The sequence below is a fragment of the Quercus lobata genome, chromosome 2 (assembly GCF_001633185.2).
Source record: "Quercus lobata isolate SW786 chromosome 2, ValleyOak3.0 Primary Assembly, whole genome shotgun sequence".
NCBI lineage: Eukaryota > Viridiplantae > Streptophyta > Magnoliopsida > Fagales > Fagaceae > Quercus > Quercus lobata.
The window spans coordinates 80,361,448-80,371,272 of NC_044905.1; positions in this window are offsets into that span (position 1 = coordinate 80,361,448).

Sequence of the window (9,825 nt, forward strand, 5' to 3'; positions counted from 1 at the left end):
AGATAACTTAACATATCTAGTTACCTCTAACTTTGAGAGTACCACCAAAATTTTAAAGAGATAGATACATGCAGGGGCTCGGGCCCAAGTGACCTAGAATGGCCCATATGTAGGGGTCTAGGCCCAAGTGAGCCAAAATGGCCTAGGTGACCCAGGGCGGTTCAGGTAGCCAAGACGCATTGTCGTTGGGCCAAGACCAATTCACTGGTGGATGTGCTAAGGATTAATCACAGTGATCAGGAAATGTACCACGTCAGAACCAGTGCAAATCGATGACCAAGAGAATTTAGCAAGTGGAAAGGGCTGATTTAGGTCGGTAGCTGATCATAGTTAATGCCTTTGGGAAATCTGCTGCCAAACACTATTCAGTGTCTGGAACAAGTTTCGAGAGAATCTTCAGAGGATATACTGTTCTTAGGATTAGAGGCGAAAGTGAGATTGCATGGAAACCAGCGAATGGTAATCATTTCAACCCCACTAAGAGAAGGCTATATAAGGGACTGAAGCACACAAAGCTAAGGGTGAGGGAAAAAGGGGGAAGGGAGAGACTAAGAGTGAAACATTGGGAAACACAGGGGAATAGGGAGAATCAAGGAGAGGGTATTAGGAGTAAGAGTCGGTTGGGGCGATCTAGGCTAAGTTAAAAGGCCTAACTTGTAGGATTGAGATATTTCTCACGTATAAATTAATTGGGGGCCCAAACACGATTTCAGGAAGGGTTTTTGGTGCCCACAATTGGCACCATCTCTGGGAATTCTACTCATTTATAGGGCTTTGAACTAGCTTGACACTGTTTGACTATGGAAGGACTGCCTATCGAAGAAGGTTCTAGCAGAGGAAATCACTTAAATGCCTCATCAGGGGGTCACAGGAGGCTAGAAAGGGAGCGTAGAAGGGAGCAGCAGCACATGCAAGATGGGCGAGGATCCCATGAGGAGAAATCAGAGTTTATATTGCACATATCATAGAGAAAAAGGTCACACCACCAAGCAATGCCAAGTGCTAAAAGATCACTTGGAACAACTGGTGAAGGCGGGGCATCTTAAGGAATTTTTGGTCGGTCAAGAAAGGGTGAATATGGGCCAAAGCTTAGGGAGTCAGGCCAACAACATGCTTCCACCACCCCTTGGAATCATTGAGGTTGTTCACACAGTCTCTAGGGGAGTTAGCATGAGTCATTGGAAGGGCATGCTGAATGTTGTGACCCCACTAGAGGTAGACACTATAAGCCGACCAGAGAAAAGGCCCAGGAAAACCTTGGTCCCGATCATGTTCAATGAAGAAGACTTAAAGGGAACATCTCAGCCATATGACGACACTTTGGTGGTGACCTCGAAGGTTGGGGGATTCCTGGTTAAGAGAGTGTTAGTGGACCAAGGTAGTGGGCGGAGATCATGTACCCTGATCTTTACAAGGGGTTGGGGTTGAGATCGAAGGATTTGAGTAAATATGACACACCTTTGGTTGGATTTGACAGGAAAGTGGTAATACCCGAGGGACAAATAAAACTCCTCGTAGTGATTGAAGGAAAAGAGGTTGAAGTGAACTTTATTGTGGTTAATGCCTTATCACCGTATACTATTATGAGGGCAATACCTTCTACATTGCATCAGAAGATCAAATTCCCGTTTGAGAATAGGGTGGTAGTGGTGTGTGCTGACCAAAAGGTAGCAAGACAATGCCTTGTAGCTGCCATAAATCACAAGATCAAGCAAAAGGATCAGGTTGGAACCGAACAATTATAGCAATTACAGGATGCCAGGGGTAACTCGAGGGTAGATAGTGCGGAGGATTTCTACACTGATAGGTACTTTAGGGTAGGAAAAAATATGAAATTGGAAGATCGGGTAGAAATCCTCTGAGCGTTCGTGCAGAACTTAGACATCTTTGCCTAGAGCCCGTATGAAGTGCCTGGGGTGGAGCCAACCTTTATTATGCATCGATTGAATGTTAATCCTTCAATCACACCGAAGAAGCAAAAACCTAGGAGATCAGCAAAACCTCATATGGAAGCAGTAAAAGAGGAAGTGAAAAAGTTGAAGCAAGTGGGGGCTATCAAAAAGGTTTTCTTTCCCGAGTGGTTGTCCAATACAATTATGGTTAAAAAGAAGAATGGTAAGTGGAGGGTTTGCATTGATTTTACTAATCTTAACTGAGCGTGCCAAAAGGGGCTCGTTCCCTGTATCGAAAATAGATCAGTTAATGGATGCTATAGTTTGGCACCCGAGGATCAAGAAAAAACCTTCCTTATATCTCTCGAGGGTAGCTATCATTATACGATGATGCCTTTCGGATTAAAGAATGCAGGGGCAATGTACTAACGAATGATGACCAGGATGTTCCAAGGCCAGATCAGTGAAACAGTGGAAGTCTATATTGGCAACATGGTTGTGAAGAGCAAAATAGAGGTAGAGCATGTCCTTAATTTGGTGGAGGTAATCAAAATATTAAGACAACATAAATTACGCCTTAATGTAGACAAATGCACTTTCGGCATAGGGTCAAGAAAGTTTCTGAGTTATATGATAACTACGTGGGGAATAGAAGTCAATCATGACCAGATTAAGGCCATTCAAAAGCTTAAACCCCCCACTAATCCGAAGGAAGTGCAGAAGCTCATGGGGATGGTTGCTGCTTTGAATAGATTCGTTTCAAGATCGGCGATAGGTGTAGACCTTTCTTTTAGCTATTAAAGAAGTGAAAGGGCTTTCAGTGGACGAAGGAATGTGATGCAGCATTTAAAGACTTGAAGTCTTATTTGACGAGTCCTCTTATCTTATCTCGACCAGACCTCGAGGAAGATCTGTATATGTACCTAGCAATTTCCGACCACGTCCTTTTATCTTATCTCGATTTTGTTAAAGCATCAAGAGGGGATTTGAAGTGGCGTTAGCTCTTGTGCATGCTACGAGGAAGCTGCCACGTTATTTCCAAGCACATACGGTGTAGGTTCTTATCGAGCACCCCCTCTAGTCTCTTTTGAGGAGGTCGGATTTTACTAGAAGGATAGCTAAGTGGGGAACCAGGCTGGGAATGTTTGACATACAGTATAAACCTTAGTGCGCTATAAAGGGTTAGGTGTTGGCAAATTTCATCGCTGAGTTCACCCTTGAGCCAAAGATCCCTATTGGGGTATGCCAGGTCATGGCCAGGAGGTGGTGCATATATGTGGATGGGGCATCTAATACAAAAGGTTCGAGAGTCGGGAATGTAATGATATCCCCCGAAGGAGTCCGATTGGAAAAGTCACTGAGGCTGGCTTTCCATGCCTCCAATAATGAGGCCGAGTATGAAGCCCTCATTTCTAGCCTCAGGGTGGCCCAATAATTGGAGGTAAAAGAGGTGGAAATATTCTCGAACTCAAATTTGGTGGTGAGTCAAGTAGAGGGGAGCTTTGAGGCAAAGGACTCTCATATGCATCAGTACTTAAAATCATTTAAAGCTTTACGAACAGTTTTTCAGAAAGTGAGTGTGGTCAGAATGCCAAGGAGTCAAAACAGTTATGCCGATTCTTTGGCAACCTTAGCCTCATCATCAGATGAACGTGTGCCCCGAATGATCTCTATGGAATTGCTAGAACAACTGAGCATATAACAACCCATATTGGTTGTGTTGACTTTTGTGTTGGGTCCAAGCTAGATGGATCCCTTCATATCCTTCCTATCCAGTGGATCCTTACCAAACGATTCAAAAGAGTCAGAGAAGATAAGGAGAACGTCATCCTGTTTCTAGCTGTTTAAAGGTAATAAGTTGTATTGGCGCTCGTTCGGAGGACCTTATTTACTTTGTCTTCATCCAAACAAAGTTACTAAGCTTTTAGCTGAGTTGTATAAAGGAATATGTGGAGGGCATTCAGGAGGGAGGTCTTTAGCTCACCGAGCTATGACTTAGGGTTTTTGGTGGCCGAGCATGCAAAAAGATACGGTGGATTATGTCAAAAGTTGTGACCGTGTCAGAAACATGGCTCGATCATTCACTAGCCGGGAGGAAATCTGAACCCAGTCACTAGTCCTTAGCCTTTTACACAATGGGGTTTAGATATAATATGGCCATTCCCTTGAGCTACCAGGAATAGGAGGTTTGTATTGGTCACTATCGATTATTTCATGAAGTGGGTGAAGGCAGAAGCTTTAGCAAATATCCAAGATGTAGACGTGAAGAAAGTTGTTTGGAAGAACATTGTCACAAGGTTTAGGGTGCCTCAAGTACTTATTTTGGATAATGGACTACAATTTGATAGTAAAGCCTTTCGGGAGTATTGCAACAATTTAGGGATTGTTAACCGATATTCTTCACCAGCTTACCCTCAGAGCAATGGACAAGCGGGAGCAACGAATAAGTTAATAGTAAATGGTCTGAAAAAGAGGCTGGAAGGAGCAAAGGGAAACTGGGCTGAGGAGTTATCGAACGTTCTGTAGGCATATTGAACTACACCAAGAAGGTCGACGGGTGAAACTCCATTTTCTATGATGTACGGAGCAAAGGCTATGATACCGATTGAGATTAGCTTGTTGAGCATGAGAGTTGATAACTACGATCAAGGTGATAATGACGCTCGATTGGTTGGGATGCTGGATTCATTGGAAGAAAAATGAGACATGGTGGCCATTCGGCTTGCTGATTATCAACAGAAGCTGGTTAAGGGATATAACAAAGGAGTGAAGTTTTGTTCCAAGTGACTTAGTTCTGTGAAAGGCCATGGGGAGCATGAAGGACTAGAATGCAAGGAAGCTCGCCCCAAATTAGGAAGGACCTTATCGGGTGACAGCCACAATAGGGATGGGGGCTTATTACTTGGAAGACATGGAAAAACAGTCTCTACACCGACCATGTATCGTTAGTAATCTCAAAAAGTATTACCCTTAAGTAAAAGTGAGGGAGTTGTAAGATACGTCCTAGTTTGTAAATAAACCTCAAATGAAGAGCTCAGGACCGATGTTGTTTTACATATTGTTGCTTACCACTTATTAAAATTTCTCTAAGGATAGAAGCATGACCTCAGCCTAATTTTGGTCACCAACCATGTGTAAACCTTATCGAACTTTGTTTAAGAACAGAAGAATGGCCTCAGCCTAGCTCCGGTCACCGACCATGTGTAAACCTTATTAAAAATTTTCTAAGGACAGAAGCATGGCCTCGTCCTAATTCCAGTCACCAATCATGTGTAAACCTTATCAAACTTTGTTTAAGGACAGAAGCATGACCTCAGCTCAGCTCCGGTCACCAACCATGTGTAAACCTTATTAAAATTTATCTAAGGACAGAAACCGGGTCTTGGTTTGACTCCGATCACCGACCAGGTGGAAACCTTAACAAGTTTTATAGCGGTGGAAACTTTGATAAGTTTTCTAAGTTCACGAAATTGATCATGGCATAAACTTGGTCTTTGATCACCAAACAACTGAAATGAACCTATCCCTGAGACAAAGGATTGGTTTTTAGCTTAAGTCTTCAATAAGAAAAATATTTGGCAAGTCCGCTGCTTTGGTTAGGGAATGTAAAATGTATTTTCTATATTACTGAACTACGACACTTAAGAGAAACAAGCCATTGACATCAAATTTTTTATTGCATTGCCTAACATTAACACTTAAGCAAATTCTAGCATTAACATCAAAATACCGGTGATTTATCCGAACGATTAAACACTTAAGGAAAGTAAATCGTAGGTGTTAACGCATTTCATACAACCAGGATATGATAAAGAAAGATGAAAGATGAAGTAAAGAAAACTTAAAGCCATTAGTCTCAGGAAAACTTACAGAGATTCAATACATGGGTATTAATTTAGTCAATCAAGTACATGGGGTATTAACCAAAATATGACAAAAAGAAAAAAGGGGAAATAAAAATAATACAAATACTAATAGCAACACAATCTAAGTGCTCAGGTTCTCGGGAACTGCGGGGGTTGTTGTGGGTGCTTCGTAGCCAGTCAGAGGATTGGTGGGCGTAGGATCAGAGCTAAGGATAGGTTGAGCAACGTCCAGGGTTGATGTAGTAGTAGTTCTCGAGTTGTCATCGTTAAGCACCACTACATGGGAGTCAATTTGCTACGACAGCTCTCTAGTCTCTAGGCTCTCTAGACCCTCATCTTCGTTGCTGCTATCCTCACCCTGCTCTGGAGCCTGTTTCACGACCTCGGGATCCTCAGGTAGCGGGACTTGGTCAACGCTCCTAAAAGGGGAATCCTTGGGGAGACCAACAACATTAATTGCGACCATCCAGCCCTCCATGAACCTGAACTTCTAAGCCTAAAAGATCACTGGACCAGCTGAGTTCTCGGCATCTCTAAAACCTTTGTTGTAATAGGTCTACTTTCGAGCCTTTTCCATGCCTTTTAAGTCGGCAAGCTCCTTGTCCCAAGCAAAGAGGAGGCTGGCCATCTCTGCAAGCTTGAGCTCAGTCTCTCCGAGCTTCCCATGAAGTTCACTGGCTTTTTGCTTGAACAGCTCCAATGCCTTCTCAACAGTAGTTGCCCGACGCTCCATTACATTTAGCCCCAGCGTCTTCTTTTACAGGCTTGTCTCGGCAACCTGCTTAAGGGCCTTCTCTTTGTCAGCCTCCTCCATCACACCCTTTAGCCAACACTTCACCATATGAGTCAATTAGGCGGCCTGAGACAACGACAAAACAGGACAGGATCAGTTTAGCCTGATTGCTAATACTTATAAATAAAAGAAATATGCAAAGATAATAAAATGAACCGAACCAACAAAACAATAAAGGTTTGAACAAAGAAAAGATTACCACTATATTATGCCACTTCAGTTTAAGGATAAGGTCATCATCCTTGGAACCAGAGTAGTGCTTCAGGTCGGTGGGCAATAATAAGGCCTGCCCGAGGTTGTTGGACGCCTATCCCCCTAAGCCACTTCTCCACGTCGGAACGTATGAATCAAAGGGCAAAACCTTGTCCCCTAGTTGAAAGGAGCACTCCCACCCGATAGTAGAGCCTGAGGAGGCAGTGGCCACTTAAGAACCAATTATGACCGGTTGGCTCACAGGCCGTGTCTCTTGGGGGGTTTTCCCGGTCAATTGAGTGGTTGCCCAACCAGAGGCTAGGGTAGGGAGCTGGGCGGCAGAGGGAGTGCTACTCTCGGTTGTAGTGCCGTTGGCACCTTTTTGCCGCTTCCTTCGCTGTTGGGAAGCAGGAGGTGTGGTCTATTGGGAAGTAAGTCGAGCAGTAGCTTGGCCTCCTACAGCCTGTACAACTGGAAACCAACGATCCAAAGCCATGGAGCGCTTCTAGACCATCTATGTTGTCGGGTTAGGTAGAACAGGCTTTTCAGGAATAGACTCCTCAGTAATTGGATCCTCAGCGGCTGGGTCCTCAGTGGCTAGGCCTTCCTCTATAGGATCTCCTAAAACGGGGGCTTCCACTGGAATGTGTATCACCTGACCTTGAAAAACGGTATCTCTCGAACCATCTTGTATGGGTTCAAGAGAATCGTATCTGACCAGTCGGGGACCCAAGTGTCTCGCTTCCCTGGAAGTAAGTCCTTGCGATAGGAATTTGTTGTGCTGTCGCAGGCAACCAAAAATAAAATCTATACTCCTAAAAATATATGTAGTAATGTGAGTAAGGATCGTTCCCATGGAGAGTATCTAGCCTAGTTTTATGCTACGTGAACAAGGAGGGGGGGGGGGTTTGAGTATAATGAAAACAATTTTAAGAAAAAAAACAACTTAGGAACAATTCAAATTAAAGTATCAAAATCAATCAAAAGAACAAACCTTGGTCTATGTCAACATCCACCATCAGAATTTTACAACTGATCATCGGTGCAAGCATATATCAATTCACACTTTGAATATTCACCGTTTGAACTATTTTCCTATCTCTCCTTAGTCATAGTTAATTAGAAAACAAGCGATCTAATTAACCCTAACTACTAAACAACCTAAGTCAAGCGCTAAAGGTTTAATCTAGTAGCAGCCTTAAGAATTAGAGAGATCGATGAAGCTAAACAACACAAACATAAGCAGTTATATTTAATTTAGTCGAGCATTCTTCCTAAGATCTAATAATTTATGATGCAGTTAGGGGTGTCCAGAGTACCCGAAGACCCGACGAAATAGATTAGCCCAACCAGAACCGACCCGTCACGGCCGGACCGACACCTCCGACTGGTCAGTGATGTGTCCCAATCATTAAAACCCAACCCCGGCAGGTCGAGTGGCGGGTTTCGTCCTTAAAAACCGGATCTACCCGACTCGCCCGACAAAACCTCTAAAAGAAGGCCAAAATTTGGCAACGTGTGGGCTTCTCAGCTTTGATCCAGCCATGTTTGGCCTTCCGTTACTCAAATCCGCTCAAATCCTCACTCGGATATGTTTAAATCCGATGAATCTAGCCTAGATCTACTCAAACTCGGCCAAACTTTGGTAAGCTCGACTTTAACTCGGCCAAATCTCGTTAGATTTTGGCTAAATCTTGGCCAGATTTCCATAGATACGACGAAATTTTGGCCAAATCTCGTTAGATCCGGCTAGATTTGACAAGATCTGGCCCAATTTCGGCCAAAATCCGGTGAAATCACAAAACCTAAAACCGACCGATTATTACCCGAAACCCGATATGACCCAACTCGCTTGATCTGAAACTTCCTATGGGTCGATTGTGGGTCAAAATTTTCCCCACCCGAGAAGGTCGGGTCGAGTTCGGGTTGGGCACAAGCCTGACCCAGCCCGACCCGTGGACACCCCTAGATGCAGCAAATCATTAAATCTTGGTTGTTTCACAAATTAGAGAGATCAAACAATTACAGATTTGATATCTAACCTAGTAGTAGATTGTAACGAATAATAAACTAGTAGGCCTCTTAGTAATTAAACGAGACAATCATGAAAATAGGCACAGAAGAACATTCGATATTCAAAGCATAAATTGAACAATAAAAACAAATTAGATCTTACAGTTTTATTGATTCAGAGGCTTCAGTTTCCTTTGACCAAGTATAAAAGTTTAGTCAAGTAGGGTCATGATGAAAACTCAAAGGAGAAAATCAGAGGCGCGTGTGTCCAATTTTGATTTCTCCTCCCCCTTTTACACGTTAATTCCCCCTTTCCCAAACCTACAAAATCTCCTAAAAATATTATAAATAATAATATCCAAATCTAACTAATTAAGGAAAAATATTAAAAATAAAGTAAAGTCCTAATATAACTAGGAAAGTGGAGTTTTTTAGTTGGAATTTTCGTGCATTAGATCTGGAAGCTTCCAAAAATAAACTGCATCAGATCTGCGTATTAGAATTACAAGCAAATGAACATTCCAAAACGTCAACAATGTAGGTGCAGCAACTTCAAGCCCGATTTTGACCTTAATGCAGCCCGTATCTCTCAAAACTCAAAACATGAAAGTTGTAGAGATTTGTCTTGGTGTTCCATAGCATCTTGAATCATTTCAATCGGAGCTTGGATGTCAAAGCTGTCTAGAATCACCCAATTAGCTATGTTTTGCACTTAATGCCTCCATTTGCATCCTAAATCAAAATATAAGAATAATGAGTACATTTAGGCATCAAATAAATATAAAAGACTAAACATTAAGGGAGAAAAATATGACATTTTGTATTCTCATCAAATTCCCCCACACTTAACTTTTGCTCATCCTCGGGCAAAACTCAAATTCACTTTCCCAAAAACACCAAGGTTGCAACACTATCAGCAAAGAACAACCAAGCTCTTCAAAACTCATGATATATCATGAACAAGCATTCTTAAAAAACTTACAATTACTTAGTAAGCATTTTCACTTAAAGATGGAGTAAACTAAATATGTAGACCCTGACAGAAATAAACACTCGACTCTCATGTGTT